Source organism: Chaetodon auriga, chromosome 17, assembly GCF_051107435.1.
Source record: "Chaetodon auriga isolate fChaAug3 chromosome 17, fChaAug3.hap1, whole genome shotgun sequence".
In the NCBI taxonomy this organism is placed as follows: Eukaryota; Metazoa; Chordata; class Actinopteri; order Chaetodontiformes; family Chaetodontidae; genus Chaetodon; species Chaetodon auriga.
Window position 1 is genome coordinate 5,582,371 of NC_135090.1, and position 21,320 is coordinate 5,603,690.

A 21,320-nucleotide genomic window follows, 5' to 3' on the forward strand; every position below is an offset into this window, starting at 1 on the left:
CCCTCTGGTTTGCAATAAATGTCAAAATATAAGAATAACATAGGATATCAGTGCACCTGCTTCACCAGCTCGAACAAATGTTGCACACAGTGAACTCCTGCACTTTGCAGTTAATAAAACAAGCACACCTTTTACCATCCTGGCACAATGTACTAGCACTGAATGCCAATATAAATGTCAAATTTGATAGAAACAGTGATCCAGATAGACAAAGGTTTATACCAACAAACTGCAGTGCGGTAATTACTTGATACTGAGACCTTGATGTGCAAGTTTTATACTGTGTCTAACATGACTCTCATGGCTTTACATGAAAATAAAAATATGATGACAGACGCTGACTGCAAAGGGCTCTTCTTATGAATTATACAAAAATATTAATGCAGCTATTTCCTTGAAATATTGATATGCAACCTTATGACATGCATGCCGGGCTCATGAGGAAAGAAGCTTAATTCATAATTCTTGTTTATTACAGCTTTAGATGAGATGAAGCAAAAAGATGAGATAAACCTTATCAGTCCACAAGAGAGGTATAATGGACTCCAGCATGTGAGCATTTACATTTACTTGGAGGATAATTGAAATCGATAGCTAAGCCATCATTATTATAGGTTAGAATAACATTGCATTCACCAACTTAATTGCTGGGGTCGCTCAAAAAAGTCACATGGGGCAAGAAACACAAGCAGCAGCACGATGAGACGAACCCACAGGTTAGCCCAAATTACATGGAAGAAAAAATGTGGCAAATGATAAAATTATTACCCAAACAGTTTTTTGAACATCCATCACAGTTTATAATCAATTGCATATTATAACCAAAATTTCTGGTGCACTCACTTTCAGTTTATACTTCCAAATAAAGTGCTTTCAACAAATGCACTATTTCCACCTGCTTATAAATAATGCTCTCTAATAACTACACTGCCCAGTTGTTTCAGAAAATTGCTGAGCATTTCTTAAAAAAATGAAACTACATATTTGTGCCCTTTACGTGAAGGAATAGTTAGACATTTTTGAAGAAGATTGAGAAGATCAACATCATTATTTTGTTTGCTATGGAGCCGGGAGCCAGGATCATGGCTGGAAGCAGAGAGGAACAACTAACCTCTGCTGGTTGCCTCACAAACATGTGATAATGAGACTCAAGGAATTCACTGAAGGGCCACTGTTCAGGAAGTCATGTTCAGGAGAGCATCCTTTGGTCAAGTCAAGTCAAATTTATGAAATGTAACCTCAATGTGCTTCACACACAGCAAAAATGAACAAAATCAAATAGAACATGAATACATATTAAACACATACAAACCAGAATGTTTATTATTAATCAACTGCCTACACGCCAACATAGACATACCCACACACACACACACACACACACACACACACACACACACACACACACGCACAGACAGACAAACAGATGGAGGTACTGGCTAGCCATAGGCCTGAGAGAACAAGTATGTCTAAAGCTTGCACAGTTGTGACACATCTTGTATCATCAGGCGGTTTGTTCCACAGAGTTGGCCCATAGCAACTGAATATACCTTCACCAGATTCACCTCTGATCATGGGTACGGTTGGGAGGCCAGTGTCTGATGACCTGAGAGCTCTGGGGGGTTTGTGAGCAGTGAGCAGGTCAGACAGCAATTATTTCTTCATTTTATCAGAAGCCAGTGAAGCGATCTAAGCACAGGAGCAATATAAATATTAGTATACATTATACATACTATAATATCGTAAGAGTTGCTGTAATAGTTGCTGTTAGGTCTAGTTATACTACAATGAAGGGTTTGTTTGCAGTACTGTGGTTAGTCCTGATTGATGCACATCACACAGACTGTGGGATGATGGGTAACTATGCAGCTGTTTTAAGACAACCTTTTCATATACTTTACTAAGACAAACGTATTGGGGATTGTTCTGTAGTTGCTACTCACAGGTGGGTCTGCGTTATTCTTTTTCAGTATCGGTGTAACGAAAGCGTGCACTGCAGCATTTTCTTTTAGAAGAAACAAGATGCAACGTGTTAATTGTGAGCGGGTTAGTTAACCTTGGAGAGAGGCAGCTGTTTCCCCCTGCATCCAGTCTTTATGCCAGGCTAATGGATTTAATGGACAGATATGAGAGTGGGATTGATCTTGCCATCTAAAACTCTGCAAGAACGCTAATAAGCATATTTTGAAAAATGTCACTGCTTTACTTCAAGTCTTTAGTAGCAACAAATGGGCTTGGATGGGAAGTCTGAAAGTACTGAGAGGCGGACTACTGCATTCTTGTTTTGTGTCCTTTTGCTGAATTTGCTGACAATAGGAAATTGTAGATAATACCATCCTTTAAGTATCTTGCACTGGGAGAATGTCTATTGTTCTGTCAGGGTCCAAGCTGGAGACCACTGAACTGTGTCACCTGAATCTAACAGCAGGCTGGGAATCAAGTGGGCACTGCAACACAAGTTCTGACATTTACCTCACGTCATCCTTTGGCTGCTAGTCGCATTTTGATCCACTCTGGCCGCCCCAGGCTGTGAGTCAGCATGACACAGTACCCAGCTGCCAAACTGCTGGGTGTTCCTCCTTGCAGCTCAGGCACAACACGGATTTCATCTTATTGTTTTTTTTCATGCGCTGTGCTCCTGGAGTCACACATTCTGCTCATTTCCCCCTCTGACATGTTATTCCCTTAAAGAACCTGCACATATTATTCCAGGGAACTTTATGTAATTTGCCAGTGGGTACAGGAAGAGTGCAGATGACCAATGCTACTCCATGACTACCACCTGCTGTTAATTCTCTCCGGTTGGACCCTGACAATCATCTTCCCTCTGTAGCTCTGCACTGTAATGCTCTCCCACACGGTCTTATCACAACCACTTTATTCCATCTGTAGAAAGAGTGGGAGTGTGTGGTCTCCTGTATGAGTTATTGCAACGGAACAGCAGCATGAAATCAGCGTTGGCGGCTAGTGCACAGTGTGTGGTCCGCTAGTGTTTTTGATACACGAGTAGTGTGTCTGATACTAAATGCAGTACCCCCGGAGGGTGGAAAACAAATACAGTGTGATAGCACAGTGACAGTAGAATTACATAGGTTGGAAAAAACAAATAAACCAGCAGGATAAGAGCTATAATTCTCACAGCACCTTCGGTTTGCGTGGCATTGCTGAGTGCCTGTTGACATATTGTGTTCCTAATTGTGTGGTTATTAATTCATGGAAAGTGAAAAGAATATAACGTGCAGCTGAATTATTATTATGAAACACGATATGCAACATGTGCTTTTTGAGGTTCCCCGGTTGCGTGATTGCTGCAGCATTAGGCATGCAGGTGTTCCGTTTGTGCAAAGTAATCATGAAATATATGATGATTTATGTAAATAAAAAGCTTAATTAGTTTCAAGTCATCGCATGTGTGTTATAAATGCTGATCTGCTGCAGATTTAATTGCCATGACAAGCACCGTGAAGTCTACTGAACAAAAGCAAGGTGGAAAACAGGAAAGCCAGTTTGCAGTCTGCTCTGTTTGGCCGTCTTCAGCCTTCAGAGGCCATGATGACAAACAAGCTGTAGCGTGGAGCCAAGAGGCGACTAGCTGACCATTAGTGAAAGCTGCCTGGCTGCTGTGGGTCAACATAATCACAGACCTGCTGGGACTAACATCGCATGTCTACATCTTGCAAAAAAATACCCGAGACATCAGTTTGAGATGACCTTCTGACTACAGCGAAACATATCCCTGTTAAAAGTCAGTTGGCAGAGAGGCAGCAGGGCACACCAGGCCAAGTGGTGTCAGTTTCTCGGGGGAGGTGATTTTAGTGGGAACAGCGAGAGTGCCTGTTGCTTAGCAGCACTCAAAAGCCGTATTTCCCAACACTGCGCAATGAGCTTCATTAGGTGAAGCCTAACAGGGGATATGGAGTGACACCTGGGACAGCTCAGAGTCCTGCCAGGAGTAGGCTGCAGGATGTGAATGTGACGTGACTTTAAATATCTGAAGACATTCTAATGATTGACCACACTGAGCTACAGCTGCCGTAAAATGCAGCCAGTGTAATGTTCTCTACAGTGGTCTAATTGGCATTTTATTGGGAGCGCGAGGAGATTATGCTTTGAAGTTAATGACAGTTATCAACACGGAGCAGAGCTGATGCTGTTACTGTGCTCCAGGTTTCCCCTGATTCGTCAGGCTCATCTGGTAGAACACAACGCTACAATTAATCTTGCCTAGAGCTAATTTTTTTGGGGCTTGTGTCTCTATCAACAGAGCAGTACTATTTAGTTATTTTTCAGATTTAATTTCTACTCATTTATTCATTTTTTTGCACTCATACAACCAGCATGAGTGCATTCAACTGATGTAAACAGATGTGACACTGGACATCAAGAAGCCATGAGTTTATACTCTGAACCTTAAAAGTAAAAAAAGACAATATAAAGACATGACTATTAAGTAGAAGTACTTCTAATCACATATTCAAATTTAAAATGAACTGAGCAATGTAGACAAAGTCTTAGTTTAACTTAGGTTCGTCTAGGTGAGTTGCAGGTATGTCAATAATCTTGCAATCTTGTGCATAACTGTGCGTACGATGTGTACCAAACAGGAGTGTCTCAGTGACAGAGAAATAGCTGCAAATTGAGTTTCAGGCTGTTAAATCAGGTACAAACTGTGTGGTGCAACATGGTCTAGAAGCTTGCTCTTCGGTGATGAAGCAGAAATCCATATGGGGCTCTGGCCCATAATTGTCAGCTAAGAACAAGTAAGCCTCCCCTGCACAGCACTAATTACTGGCCTTTGCATTATTGACAGTCCATCGACATTTTCCATGACTGCTTATTGGTGAAATAACTTTAAAGGTGGAGTAGCTGTTTCTGGAAATTGGTTTTTCTTTCAATTGCTTTCTGTCTGAGTAATCTGGCAGCTGTCTCTGCTAAACGTCGTGGAAGAAAGTAATATGTTTTGCCATAGACTCAAATGATTCAGTGGCAAAGTGGATGGGGTCTTACGACATGAAGCCCGGGAACCATATGGTCAGTGTGGTCCATCATCAGATGTGGTGAACTGAATGTTAACTTAATGGATAATTCATTTTTTTAACAAATTCTACTCAGAAAACAACTGACATCTGGGAACACCGTACAAGAGGAGGTACAGCTAAAACTAAATGTTGGTAGTCACTCCTCATTGCACAGGAATGTGTGCCCACCACTGTTACAGGTATGTTGGGTCACTGTAAACTGTAATCATGCAGTTTGGGTACTATTTTTACCATTTGCCCTTGTTTTGTCCTCAAAATAAGTTGGGCAACCTTGGGAGGTCATTTACAACCTGTCTGATCATCGGACCACTGGTGTTTCTTGCCCTGTTTGACTTGTCACCCACATCTTAGTAGTTAACTTCAGTGAGTACAATGTTGTGATCAGTTTTCTGCAAGCTAAGTAGAAAATGTAACCAATTACCCATATCTAATGGATTAATTAGCATTGAACAATTATTGACATTAGTTTGCTTACTAGGCCTCCGCAACAGCAGATGTAATCAGTTACATCACTTTCGTTACTCAGCACAGCTCCATTCTTTTCCTTTTTTAACTGCTTACTTGCCTTTTACATCTTATCTATTTTCTAACTGCTGACAATCAAAACAGAAGCATGCCAGCCTTAAACAGTGTTCCAAACTCACTAGAGTACTGTGTGACTGCTACTTGTGGTAGCTGCTGCTGCTGCTGCTGCTGATACCAGTTCTCAGACATACACACTGACCTTGACACTTCCCGTACATGCCGAACTGCTGCCTGTGTGCTCAAGAATACAGAACAGAGCACCTCGGGGCTTTAGGCTACTGAATCATGTGCCTCGTTCAGAAGTGTTTGTTAGCCTGTTAGCATGTGGATGTTTCCTTCCGTTTGGTTGATAAACTGTTACTATTGATGATTGCATGTTGATTTGAATACTTTTGTCATTATGATGCAAACTAAACATCAGTTTGTAGACTTTTGCGTATTTACTGTAAAAATAATACATACGTAACACAAGTATCACAGTAAGTTAAGTAAAACACTTTTGTTTCATAAGTTATCTGCTTTATGTGGCCTGCATATTTTATAATGAATGATGAAATGATGACTATAATGAATAAAATGATTTTCTTCCACTCTGTACCTGCGAGAATACCCTGCACTCTTAAGTACTGCAAGGTTCCTAACACCCAATATTTGCAAGTTCAAAATACTCAAAAGTTCAATATTTTTTTAAAGTATGGACTTGGGTTTACAGCCTTCTGTCAAGACGTTTTTACTGACCATCAGCTAATATAACATTGACATCAAGCCTTTGTTTTGATGATCCATTGTTCCAAAAACCTGTAAGTAAAATTAAAAGCCCATTTCGCCAACAGCCCCTTATTAAAAAAATAAAATAAATAAATAAATAGCCCACTGCTTCAAAAACCCATTATTCTGAAAATACACGCTCTGGTATCACCAACTTAGTAGCTGGCTTCTGTTTTCAGTATAACAGGCTGTTGCACACATGGGCTTTCGGTCCAATGGGACATTTTTCAGCTTATTGGGGTTTCAGAATAATGGGCCATTGGAACAATGGTCAGTCCCCCTTAACATTAGTCTCCTCAATGCTTAACATTAGTTCAACATCAGCCAATTTCCCACACCCTCCAACTTTGAACAAACTCTGAACGCATGCCTATCAGTGGCAAACGAGCAAGCCAGCTAAGAACACAAAACAAGTAAGACAACTAAGAGTTGCATTTCTCCTAGTGTTTCTTGGATTAGTAACTGTGATGTAAATACAAAATTCAAACTGCAATACTTTACTCATTAGTGTGGCTGCTGTTGTAATTTACTGCCCAACAATAGGTGTGTACATTGTGACTTCATGGCCAAAATATAAGACAGAAGTTGTGATATCCTTTCAAGCTTCGTTATGTACATCACCGCAAGTTGGCAGTGACAAATGGCTATAATGACTCATGCTAACCCGTTCCTTCAATTTTCATCAAACGGACTGGTTTCTGATCATTTTTATACCAAATGATACATTTTTCACTGCAAATGAGCTTTTTTTTTTTTTTTTTTTTTAATGTGACTTGTTGTGGTTTTAATTATCATCAGGGCTAATGGAGCATATGTCATGAAACCAGATGTCAATCTAAAAACAAGCCATGCTGTGTGCCTTAGTGTGGATTCAACCCCCTGAGGGTTAATACAGGTTTTACTCGTTAATTCACATGTCAAAACAAACCATACATTTCTGACCTGAGTAATCTCCCAAATCAGTCCTTGCTCTTGGTTTCCTGCTGTGAAAGTCATACGATCGCTGCGGTGTGCCGCTGACAGCTCAACATCCCGTAGTAAACTCCTCTAGTCTTGTTTATCACCAGAGCCGCTGTAGTAGCTCACTCACAGCCTGAGATCACTGGCAGAGGACCGACACAAACAGTCTTCAAGGGGGAGACTTCAAAGACAGCTCACAGCATTCATTTAAAAAGGACAAAATTAGTTGAAACATCCTTTCAAATGAAATACGGAATTATGATTTGCCTTGAAGGTTGCAGAAGCATGAGTCACCTTTGTTAATACTCATCTCCCCTGTGGTGTTTTATCACTGAAATTGCTCCCAGGCAGCATTGTGCAAGGAACTGAAGTGAAAAACAGATGATTGAGGAGCAGTGCCACAATGACTATCTGATAAGGTGTTGGGTGACTCATTGTTGATTGGTAGTTTTCAGGCGATAGGTAGGTCTCTAAGTCGCCTTTGTGAAAGTATGTCTGTGTGTGTGACTGAATGCAGATGAGAGAGAATTTGGAAAGATTGAGAATTATAGGAGTGAATTTGAGTAGGCACCACCACTATGATTTCAAACCGTTCCAATTTGCTCTTTTATTGTATCTTATCACCATTGTCATCACAACTAGAATGTTTAACAATCTGATACCGAAGCAAAATGTATCATGTCAGGAGTCAAAACTTGTTCATATGCAGACGGGTGTTAGAATAATCTCCCTTATGGAGGATGAAAGATTATACTTTTTGTCCAGTGATCCTGAACTAATCCCTCCTGATCCTGCAGCATGTGTCCATTAAGTGTGCTTAAAGTAGAATTTTGCCACAACAGTAAGTAATATTACACCACATACTGTACACACCCAAGACAGTTGTCAAGTTTCGGGCCTCTGCGGCAGCTTGGCTGACTCATAATCAGCAGCAAGAGCAGTAAAACACAGCAAAGGAAGGAACGATAAATAATTCAGCCAAAACTTGAAGCTGCACATGATGACTGAAATGTGGTCTGAGCACAAATGGATGGCATTTATGTTGTTGCTCTATAGATATATGCTGCATCCTTCAATAGAACAACAACCACAAAACCTTAACTACTTTATTAGCAGCAGTTCAGGCTGCAGTGAAAATGTAGCCTGTGTTGTTCTGCTGGTAATCAATCTGAGCAGACTGCCATAACCTCATAGTCCTATTAGTTGGTCAAAAAAGTTCTGCCTGACCTGGACCAGATGCCACTGGCTTAAATGGCTATCATATGGGGTATGGGAAATGCCATTGACTGCCTAGATACAGAGCATACAAATATGAGGCAATGAAATCAAACAGCATTGTCTAAAAGACAAGTGCAATGTGCAAACCAGATCAACATGTGGCAGAGATGTGTTTCCAGATGTGTCTATCTGGGCTCTGCTAGTGTGGAAGGCATGTTAGATCCTATATGTACATAAAAACAGGAAAACCACAGAGTAAAAGTACACCACTACAAGTATAACTCCTGCTCCTACAAATTTTATTGAAGGAAAAATCAGAAATATTAGCATTTTCTGTGTAAGACACTGAAGCTGGTGTAACTGCTCAAGCTGTTTGTGGGTAGTTTAATGTTCAGGAATCCGTCATATTTCATGAGCGTCTCATACATGTCATGTGACTTGCAAGGTTACCCGTCAAATATATGCTGTGGTGAAAAAATACAGTAGAAATGCCTTTGAAATGTAGCAGAAATAAAAAGACTCGAGTGAATTCCAACTATCTCAAGTAAGTAGAATTAAATTTCACCTCTGAATTCAGCCCCTAATTTTGTGTCTGCAGCAATTTAAATGATTTTACAGTCTGCAGTATTATGCGACAGTATGCTGCAAGCAGTGTTTCGCTCCGCTTCTCCTGAGGAGTCACAAGACTAAGAGTCTACAGCCATTCAAGTGGCTTAGAATTACTGTCATTTATATTATTAAGGGTTAGTACCTGTGTAGAAACCTGACTGGCAATGGAGGGTGGCTGACATAAGTAGTGTCATTGGCTTTGTAATTCCAGATGTGTGGAAGGTAAAGGCAATAGCCTACTCAAAATGATCCAACTAAGTTATGACGTGCTAGAATGATGTCTGTTGTGCTTTTTTTTTTTAGAACAGATCTGACTAACAGCCACGCATGCTTTACTTGCACAACACTAAAATGGCACCGACACTTCCTGTACCCCATAAAACCTCTCGTGAAAGCTGCTGTGTACTAACAGACAGTAGACTGCTTCACTACCCTCTGTTTCAGGTCTGGCAGGGTTTGGCTTACGTGTAACCTCTGTTTCAACAACATGACATTCACATTTACTGAAATGCTGTTAAAGCCATGTTGTATGCACCAACCAAGTTTACTGTCTAGGCATCTTTTGCCCTGAATATGCTCACTGGATGGTCACCAATTCTATTCCACTAATGCGATGAGGTGCTTTTTAAAATCTGACAATCTATCACTCTCACCCATCACGGCACTGATGCTCGTTACTTCTGCCTGCTACACACTGCTGTGTCTGGCTGTTTCGACCGATTCTCCCTCTGCCATCCCACCTCCTTCCTCTCTTCTCTCTCATTACCATACTTGGCGATGGCATCTCTTGCCTTGTGCATTCGGTATGTCCCATATCTCAGTGATGTGTGTCTGTTGGCTTCTGTTCTTTGTAGCCTTAGGGGGTTGTTTGTTGCGCTTCCCGCTGAATCCTGCACTGCTGCTCGGATTCATCGGGGAGCACGCTCATCAGAAGAGCCTGTTTCACAAAATAAGAGTATAACCATTCATGGACTAAATGGATCTACATCCTCTGGTGCAAGTGTCATTGAGAGAATTACAGTCAGGATTGACATAACAGGACTTACGCGTGAGATGGATTACATACTACCTAGCATACACTGGCTCCTCATGCTTTCAGGAATCTCAAATTCTGAAGAGCACCAAGCTTCCACAAGCAATACAGAGGATTACCAGCTTCTCCGTTCAGGCAGCTCAGCTTCTAGCTCAGACTCCCTTTTGTAAACTGTCTACCTTGTCTCTCCAAGAGCAAACAGACAAGTGAGGCAGTGCAATTTTAAAGCTGCACCGTCCTTATTGTAAGTTGACTCTGCGAGGGTCCACTCGCATTTCTTAAACCAGTTGAGATCACATTTTCTGCTTGGCACACAAAAACAAAATGACCTTACACATACAGAACGTATTCCTGTTTATTTTGCCTTAATTGCCAGCACAGGCAGTCCGACACTTACTTATGCAGTGACCTTGAGAACTTCTAACTTCCTTAACAGGAAATATGTAAATAGGTTGCCGGCAATGTGAGCTTTTGATGTGTTGGCGCAGCAGCAGACAGCAAACAGCAGTTTGGCAGTGGCTCATCAAATCCTCTCATTGCATACTGTCTTAGTATGGGAATGGGGTCTATCGTTGGCTATGACTCACAGGCATATAAAGGTGTTTTTTTACCTTGGAAGAGGTATACAACTTATTGTTATATTTACTAATAATCCAAATCCAATAAAGACACAGTAGAGACACAGTGGAAACTAAGTTGAAACCAGTGAATGGAGACATGTAGGTTACCTGACCTGTGATTCTACTGTACATCAACTGTTGTCCTCTATGAAATGGCAACAGTGGACTTAACATGACAGAGGTAGCTTTGCAGAGTGTGTCAGGGTGGAGGTTAAAGTGTTTTTTTTTGTTTGGGTCACCAAAGTGTTTGACTCAGGAGACTGCAGTTAACATCCAGTTTCATACCAAACAGCCAATATTGGTTTCTTCTAACCATGAAGGCAATTTTATTTCAACTTTAAAGCTGCACTACTCAATATTTTTACATTAATAGTGACTCAAATGACTGTGTGTAATGTGGAAGGGGTCACTCATAGGGTCAAACCGGCACTGCAGTTCCACTCAGCTCAACAGAGCACTTGAGCAGCTTTAGCTGAATATTTTGATTTTATGGACTGCAGTATTACTGTTTAGCTTCAGTCTCTCTGTTCACAACCATGTTCCCGACAACAGCTGTTTTAAGTGGAAAAAACTCTCACAATCCCACTGTACACAAGCTACTCAGCACCAAACAGCAGACAGGCAAAGATAGCCACTAGCGGGTGAACATAGCAGAGTCTCTAACAGGAGTTTTCAGGAGTTGGTGGAGACCAAAATTGGAACTATAAATTGGAACTATATTCATCAGGTGGACAGAAACACAACCAAAATCAAATCTAATGTTTGTACATGTCTGCTGGCTAATGATAAACTGGCAAATGTTTGCTAAAATGTTCATCACAACAACTTTATGAAGTGACAAGATGTGGATGCTGTGGACAAACAATGTGTTAATGCTGCTACTACAACTATGGTTGTTGTTGAATAGTGTTTTTGCTTTGCCACGAAGAGAGCTGTTTGAATTCTCTAAATGCTAAGGAAAAGTGCTTCAGTTCCTATCTCCTTTGGCATAGGACACACAGGACCATCCTTTACCAAAGGAAAGGAAATAATGCTGTCTCACAGTTCTTTGTGGCTGCAACACTTAAAGCGATGCAGCATTCATGAAAACAAAGAAGCAACACGTCACATCACACATCCACAGCCTGTAACTCACAGCACAATCAACATTTCAAGGCTGTCTGATGTGGTGGATCTTAAGCTATTATATGCATAAGCTCATAATCAGAACATAATCAGCTTGTTAACCATAACACAGTCGGTCTTTCAAGACAAGCAATGACACGTTTTTAGCCAGATGATGTTTTTTTAATTCAGAAATGGTTGAAACATAAATGACGGTATGTATGGCAGTAGATTTGCAGGAGTAACACATCTTGCCTGTCTTGCATAAATTGAATGGTTATTTTCATACAGTAATACTAATTTGAGAGCGTTTTACACTGCAGCAGACAGCAAACTTGAACACCGCCATACTGTACATCAAAGCCGCCACAGCAACGACACAGTCAACAACATGGATCTAATGCATGAGAACCGCCAGGAGATGAAGAGACAGTGCCCAGACGCAGACTAGAGACGTGACCCACGGCCAGTTCATTATAGTTTAAAATAATGCAGCACAGTGAGGATCCAGACCTTTCATAGAGGAGACGAGCGTACATAACACGGATTTATCTGTCTGTCTGTTTGTCTCCATTAACAGAGACTCCAGTCTGCAGCGTAGTTCATACACGTCTCTGATAAACCACAGAATTGTAGAGTAGCATCAGGCTTCCTGATTAAATTAAGTTTTTATATCATATTGACACTTCTGTCTATATTCTCACTCTCCCTCTCTCTCGCTCGTCCACATAAGCTCTCTCTCTCTCTCTCTCTCTCTCTCTCTCTCTCTCTCTCTCTCTCTCAGTCTGCGTCACACTTTTTTTTTTTTTATCAATTGATGGTTTTTCTAAAGTCTGGTTTTAGGCAGTGCTGCAGCCCCCCTCAGCTCCCTATAAATCATTTCTATAATTTGAATGGAATCTATTTTGTTGTTTAGAAATGGAAATGTGCAGCCCAGGACTGTGGCTGAGATCTGTCAATGAAAGTGAACACGTCCTCAAACCTAACCCTGTTTATCCCAAACAGTAAGAGAATTCTTTAACCAACACCAAGACGCACATTGGAATCCATGATGTTTTGAGGCCTACATGCTTAAATAGTTTTCACTTCAAGAGGGAAGTTCTTAGCAGAACAACATTTTCTCCAGTTGCTGTATCCAAAACTATAATAGGATGGTGAGAACATGAAAGCTAGTGATGAAAACCCCTTTCCTAAATGTTTTCTTCCTTTTCTATTGATTAAGTTTGACTTTCTGGACTGTATGTAGCACTCTATGTGCGCTCACCCATGATGCCAATTCACATTAACTTACTTTTTCTCCTGTTTGTTCCAAATAAACAGCAACGTTAAAGAAGCCTCTTCCTGAGCTAAAGGATTTTTCTCTGGAACATCCTTCCACTTACAATAAATGTAGTTTTTTCTTCTAATGGTCACTGAGAGCAGCAAAACAAACACCCTTTTTTAAAACTGTGCTGGGAGACGACTTTGAGGTGAATCTTCTCTTTGTCTGTAATTTATATGTTACTCTATGTAATCCTGAACTTATGGTACATCTCTGGATAAGAGCATTGGACAAACACTTACAATGTAAATGTGATCTTTCTAAGCTGCTGGCAGGCATCTCTGAGATCGGTGGAATTGCCTCTTTGTCAGCGTAGAATTTTATGTTTGACATTTTTCCCTTAACAATAGAGTTAAGATGACTAGCAGCTGAAAGACCATAACCATTATGGTACCATAACAAAGTGGAATTGTGGGCAGACTTTGTTTCCAAAAGCACTGATTGTGAAAGGTTCCCTGCCTGTAGTAGGTAACCATGGTGCTCCCACTTCCCAGACACATTAAGCTCTTGTTGGTGACGTGGTGGAGACTCAGGCAGAGAGCTGAACAAGGTGTTCTCACCTCTGTGCTCCCTGCTCTTCTTGACCTTCATTAAAATGCCACGGCCTGTAGCAATTAATGCCACTGGGGCACCTGAAATAATATGAGACAGATTAACCTGCAGATCAAACAAGCAAAAAAGGTGTTGGTTTGAGCAACTGCTCGACACTAGAGACTAGAGTAACTACAGTACAAGGCTTTGTGCGGGTGCTAATGAGGGCCTACCTTGATAGTCTTATGAATAATGAATGATACATATTGCATAACCTGCATGTGTGAAAGTAATTGAAAACCAAAGGGAGGTATCCACTGCTCTACTGTACTCTCTGACAAAATGATGATCTCACATTCAGGTGGTGACATGGTGGTGAGGTTGCAGACAGCAACCACATGAACACCCCACATCTCACCCTCACCCAAGGGGGCTGTGACAAAAAAAACAAAAAAAACAAAGGCTTTCTCTAGAGTTTGGCTTATGGTTTGTCTGTTCTGGGCTGCTGTAAAAACATGGCATGGACATGATGGACTCATTGAAGTTGACCCACTCCTGTAGAGCTCATTGAAAGGTAACAAACAGACAACAATTCCTATTCTCAGGTGAATACAAAAATACAAAAACAATACAAAAAAATCGATGCAACTCACCAATGAAGTCTCAAAATATTGTGGTTGCATTGGCAACAAGTTCCAGTCCAGTGAAATATTTGGCCCAAAACACTATTATTCTGCTATAATGTATTGTTGCCTCATTTCAAATTAGCTGGCTGATGTGCTGATATTCCATGTTTTCTCCATTATAACTCCAGTAAGCACACATGCATCGGAGATATAGTAGTTTCAAATTTGCCTCCATACTCTGATCTTTAAATTGACACCTCACTTGACCAATTAGGATCTTCCATTTCAAATACAGTATGTTGTTGACAAGAGCCAGTGAGCATGTGCGTTGAACATAAAAGGGCCCCATTTTCTTCTTTTGTGGAAAGATTGAGCCAGTTGCAACCAATTGTGCAGATAACTGGTGCTTTGTATTGCTAAGGAAATTCCAGAAATGAGGATACACTGTTCCATTGAGTAATTCACAGCTAAATCAAGAAATTCAGTGCAAATAGGGATATCACACAGGGTGTGAAATGCTGAATATAATAAATGGCCTCAGTATAAATATATATATAGCCTTAATATAAGTATAGATATCCTAAATATAAATAGAGATGTCCTAAATATAGATTGTCTCAACACAAATATAGATATTTCTCTTGGTAAATATAATAATTGCCCTTTTTTTGGAGCATGTCGAGACAAACCCTTGGAAAAAAAAGTTTGCTGTTGGCATCTTTTTGCAAAAAAAATATATTCAGGTGGACATAAAAAGTTTTTACTTCAGTGTGGTCAAACTCGTTTTACTCAATGCCAGTACCATTTGCAGTGATTGTGACTGCTGGGGATAAAATCTCATTTCCAGTGTTATATTTCAAAAGAGCCCAAAACCATGCATGTACTCCAAATGGTTAAGGAACAATACACTGCTTTCCAAATTAACAATTTATGTTCTCAGTCCAATAACCCCCCATGAGGCAGCAATTTTTGTTTCAGAAGTTTTTACTGAAAAGTCAAAGTGTAGTTGTAGTACATAAAATGAAAGTGACATTTCCAGTTTTCTTATAAAGTAAGTGGCAGTGCAGTGGCAGTGAATAAGCGACTGTTTGCTAACACATTTGCTATATCAATGTCAGAAGCTAATGATATGTCAATCCTCTGGTATAGCTTTTTCCACTACCCCAAATTGGCTAAAGATAGTATTATTAATGCAGCATTAAGCGATAAGTTCAGTGGTGGCAGTTAAAGGACTTGAAAATACATGTTCCCAATTTTCTTGTTATTCTTAATGGTAGGGGCCTGCATGAACACATTATTGTTTGCCAAAATTAGAACCGTTTCAGTCACTTTACACGAGAGACTTCTGTATTTGTGCTTTTATCTGTGCTTTTCTCACTGGATTGAGCGGGGGTGGAGGCCTGTTAGAAGAGGTGATGTCATGAAGTTCTGTGTGCACCAATCAGGATGTAGCAACATTTACCAGATGACAGTTTTGAGGTTGTTACTTTCTGTTAAACTGTGTTGAAATCTTTAGAAATAATACCCGAGGATGCTCTTCCTAAACTCTTGCTCGATGATGTCTTATTTTGTCATGAATATTTCATGTTGCCGAGACGTACTTTATAGATTTAATTTGCTTTAATGATTAAGATTGAGTCACTAGGTGCAGATGAGAGCCTGCTGGATCTTAGCGTCTCTTGCTCTTTCCAGGTGTCGACTGTTGGTTAATTCATTAAGCCATTACAGGCCTGTGACATGTTCCTTTTTCCACTACGATTTTTTTTTTTAAATATTAATGATTTAATAATAGAATTATATAATAATTGGATTTAGCCTGCCAGCTGTGTCAATTTAAAGTTGGCGCAACAATGATTCACGCTCACTCACAAGGACCTGTGGAGCTCACATTGTGGGTGTGGGCAGACATTCAAAATAAGTCATAGTAAAGTGGATTGGAGCCAAACACAGGTTGAGTCATGCAGTTTATGATGAGAGCTGCCTTGGTATATTCATAAATGTGTAAAACACAAGAGGCACTTTGGAGAGCCTCAACCATTATTTGATAGATTGCCATCTAATATTGTGCAGACATTCATCGTCCCCAAAGGATAAATTCACAGTGTCTGTGGTGCTCCCCTGGCTTTTCCTCTACAGCCACCATGAGACTGACATTTTTGTTTTTTTAGTAACAGGCCTTGACAACAAGTGGATGTATTTCCATTATGTGATACAGATATTTATGGTTCTCCGAGGATTAATCATTTATATATATTAATTCAGCAGATGCTTTTATCTAAAGCCACAAATGAGGTACAATACAAGCAATGGTAGATCAAAGAGAAGCCTCAGCCTTTCACCTGACGTGCTCAGAAAAGAAGCATCGAGAGATAGAGAGACAGAAAGAGCCTCTCATTCAAGTACTTGAAGAAGAGGTAGGTCAGAAATCAGGAAATCTCAACCTAAACTCTTCTCCGTTATGCTCCCTCGCAGTGATGGTAGGACAGTCGTACATTTGCGGAGTAATGAGAAGTGGAGTGAGCAGTGTTTGACTGGTTGGAGAGCAGACATGCTGCTGCATTTTGGAACATTTGTCGAGGCCTTCCTGTGCATGTGGGCAGCTCTGCCAGAAGGCCGTCGACAGCAGTCAAGCTGAGAGATGACCAGTCCTTTCTCTGTGGAGATTCCCTGACTAGTTTTCACTTTTCCCTTATCCAATTAAACGTCTCAACAACTTCGACTTTTCATCATCAGTACTTTGGTTTATAACAAAATACCTGCACAACTAATGAGAGTTACACCAGCCTCAGCTGTACTTTGTGTTCAATGCTAATTAGCAAGTATTATCACGCTAACACACTAAGCTAATACGGTGAACAAAGTAAACATTACATCTGCTGAACATCAGCATTTTAGCATGCAGATAAATTAGCATTTAGCTCAAGGCACCACTGTATCTAAGTACAGCCTCACAGAGCTGCTAGCATGCAACTCGGATGGTAGAAAAAGATGGCGAGTTCCAGTTTTTAGCTCTTCCTACTCTAAATGACTCTGAAAATATTATCATGAGTCACCTTTGTGTAAATGTGTGATCACACTTCCCATTCTAGTTTGTTCAACATTGAAAGAGTGACTCAACAGATGTGCAGCAATACAGAAAACTTCAACAAACGCTGTATACAACTGGTCTAGATGCTGATCTTTTAAGCTCAATTTATGGTACGCAAATCAAAGTTTCACTATATTTTCAGTTTATTTTTCAGCATGTGCCAGCAGATTTAGTTTTATTCCGCTTTTGAATGCAGGCCTTATGCTGCACTGCAGAGCATTTTTAACTACAGATGCTATTATAAACAGTTGTTACATTGTTTATTACAATTCAACTTCCCTGGATATTAAGATGCACTAAAGACGGCCCACAAAATGTCTGCTGAAGGAAAATCTGTTTGAGAGATAATTTCTCAAAGATTTTTTTATGTCAGCGTCCCCGCATCAGATTTCTATTTTGGTGAATTTTACAGCATCTCAATCAGGGGATTGTGCAACTCCTCTCTGTTGCAGACACACTTTGTGCTTCTGGCTGATAAGGCTGGTGTGTTTTTGGAAACAAATCATGTCTGCTGCAGCTTGCAGGAGACTATAGATTGAAAATATGTCACATGTCTTCCTCCTCCAACTCAGGATGCCTGCATGGACGTCCAGAACACAACCCCCCATTTTCAAACTGTGTCTTCTTATGTAATATTTGTGTGGCCGTGCCTTTCTTGTGCTTTTATCATTCATTAAAGAGTGTGATTCTCTTTCTGCTGCACTACACACTGCACTGAACACACACGTTCACCTGTGCACACATAAGCACAAAAAGCACCTGTGCATGGCGGGTCTCTGTGTGGCAGAGCAAATATGTCTGTTCCCAAGACAACAGCAGATAATAGAGTCATTATAACAGGACAAACAGATTACACAGCGCAGCGCTGCCACAGAAAACCACACATCCCATCAACGACATCAAAGAAATACTTTAAGAGAAAAACAAACAACTTTTGCTGTAGTCTTGAATAATCTGTCTCCTCTTTTACTTACGTAGGACTAAGAAATCATTTCTGTGTGTTATTCGTTCCATACAAGAGGCCACAGTTGTGAAATGCAGCAGAAGGTTTAGTCCCAAAAAATAAGAAGAGTTTTCAGAATGAAAAGCAAACTGAAAAGCTTTCCTGGCTTTTATCAGTCGATGATAAACAGTAGCCAAGTTCACTTTATTTGAGGCAAAAATGTCACAGATGGTCACTTTTCCATGTGATCACATGAGGTCGGCAGGTCATCTCTCTGAGTCCCTGTAAAGCCCTGTTAATCATGCTGTATTTATTACCTTCGAAATAAGTAAGGACACTAATCAATGCTGGAGCTGGAGCTGAAGCATGAGAGCTCGAACTGATATGACATCACTGTGGCTGTTTTTGTTTTTTTTTAATCTTTTTAATATGCTTTGATGATTTCCTGCGTCACTGTTATCACTTACACATCCAGACTTTGAACCTCATAGTACCATCAAACGCCAACACATGGACACTTAGGAGCTCAACTGTCTAGTTTTTAACTTCCAAAGAGGAGATCTAACAGGAAATATATACAAGCGTGGTGACCCCGCAGGTGGCGGCTGTCGAATCGATACCTAATACACTCCAGTCTGACTGCAGCAGGGAGAGGCGGTAACAGCGATAGTTGCATTTAAACCTCAAATGACTCATGTACGCAGAAATACTCCATTTTTAGCTGATATAATGTCTTTGGGTGTAAAACATCATGTTGAATGATTATCTACAAAGGAGAGCTGTGGTCTGCACAGTCGAATGACAGCACACATCAAATGAAAGTTGTCATTTCCTCACAGCTGCCACTGTAGTTCATTATGTCCTAATTACTGCTCGAGAACAAATTTCAGCAATAAGAATCAATATCAATTAATTTGCTAATTTTGAGGGAAGAAGACAGATGTCTGGGTAGAATACAAATCTGTCCTGAGATGTAATTATAACTGACTAAGACTTTTTAGGATGCTACAAGCATATTTTGCTGCATCTTGCACATAATGTTTACTTTGACCCAAATTGATTTTTCACGAGCAATATGCAAACCTTCTTAAATATATATTTTTTTCTCCTGCATGAATTAGATTAAATTCTGTGGGAACATGAAGGCCAATTTATATGAACTGCTCATATCTGCTATCACGATAAAGGAGTTAAAGATTTACATCATATTTGGCTTAGTGGAGTTATTATTAAGATCCTATCTACATTGTATGAAGGAGCAACGACTCATGTGTTTCAGATATTTCTAATATGGTTGTCCGTGTTGTTTTATTGAAGCTGCTCTTCCTTTGTGTGAGCACGTGGAAAGAATGCGCATGTTGCCGCTCATTGGTCAAGGAATTCAATCAGCTCATTTAGAGTCAGCACACGCCAGCGACACAGTGAGCTGTTGGTGACCTGCAGCTGATCCTTCAGCTTCCAGCACAGACCTCAAACGTCAGTGATTCTGCATGTTTTAGTGCATTTAAAAACACCTACACTTAACATTTGTGCCTTTCGTTCTCCTAAGCATGCTATTGTGTTTTAGATCTTACTGTGCACCCTCCTTTCAGCCCACTGCGTCCGACTCATTTGAGCTCAAAATGAAACTAGCTTGAGGTGCTGGAGGTGATCCACCTCTCTGCTTTGTTTTTGTCTAAACAGCATTTTTGTTTTTTGACAAAAAAAAAAAAAAAACCTTCATCGGGAGATTTCTATGGCATCTCATGTTCTTCATCAGCAGATGGCGACTGCTCTGTTGTGATCACGTGACCTAAACTGCAGTCATGTGATAACAGGTGGTTGTATACGTGTCATGTAACATCACTGCTGCACAGGCTGTGCAGGATCAACACCAGGCAGGGGAAGCAGGATTAGTAGAATGGGTGAAGCTGCTACTTAAATTCATTAACAGCTCTATGTAAGTTGCTTCAACTGGTAATGCTTTGGATTGTTAAGCTCAATCAAGTTCTGGGCAAATAGGATGAGCAAGATTATATGTCAACAAGAGTTTAGTCATGGAGATAAGGCTTGCACTTTTCTTCCACTACCATTTGTTCTTTCAGGCGTGAATTAGTGTCAGTGTCAGATCTTGACAACAGATTTTACTCTGAATTAGCCACTTTGACACCAAAGCTCGGTCTAAGATATACTCTGTTGTTGTTCTTTCGCAGCAGAATTCAACAAGGCTGAAGTGGATACTAATCTTCATGCTGTTTCCCGTTGCTTTTATCTCATCAATGAAAAGATCTATACTCTAAGTTGCCTGTGTACGATGACACGCACTGTGTATCAGGTAATTTTAATCAAACAAGAAGAAAGCAGGGTTTGTGGAGGGTTTTAACCCAAATCCAGTTCAGTACAAAACAGGAAATTTGCTAATAAACTAGTTTTTGCAGAGGCCATTTTGTTCCTCTACATCACATCATTTTACCTCACCTGGACAAATTGAATGCTGCATACTTGATTTTTTATTATCCAATTGGGGGCAATGGGATGAGCTGAAAACACAGCATTGACATATTATTACCTGATAAAGACACACAGACACAGAGCAGCATTCATTCAGGGACATGTTTCCGGACACTTTTTGAGTTGTAACATTTTCTTTGCTTTTTGCTTTATTTTGGTCTCTACTGGCTCTTGATGAAAATCTATGCTTCTTTAGCCGCTAAATGCTCCACCTACTTAACAAATGAATTAATATCAAAGTCAGTAAAAACCTGCCGTTCAAAGCTTTACAATGCAGTGCTTACTCCAACAGTACGCTCCTTTAAATTCCACTTATGAAACCTCAGCAACACACATTGTACATGCAAATCGAAGTTCTCTGGTTGCTTGTGCAAATCAGATTGCCAGAGTCGAGTTTTGTTTTTAAAGTGCATAGCTAAACACATGCTCGAGTGGGTAGAAAGCC

The 21,320-nt window shown here is 40.3% G+C and overlaps 1 protein-coding gene across 1 annotated transcript in view; it reads left to right on the forward strand.

Moving 5' to 3' along the window:
• Positions 1-21,320, forward strand: part of kcnk9 (potassium channel, subfamily K, member 9) — a 41,813-nt gene that overhangs the window by 13,064 nt on the left and 7,429 nt on the right. The window lies entirely within an intron of this gene.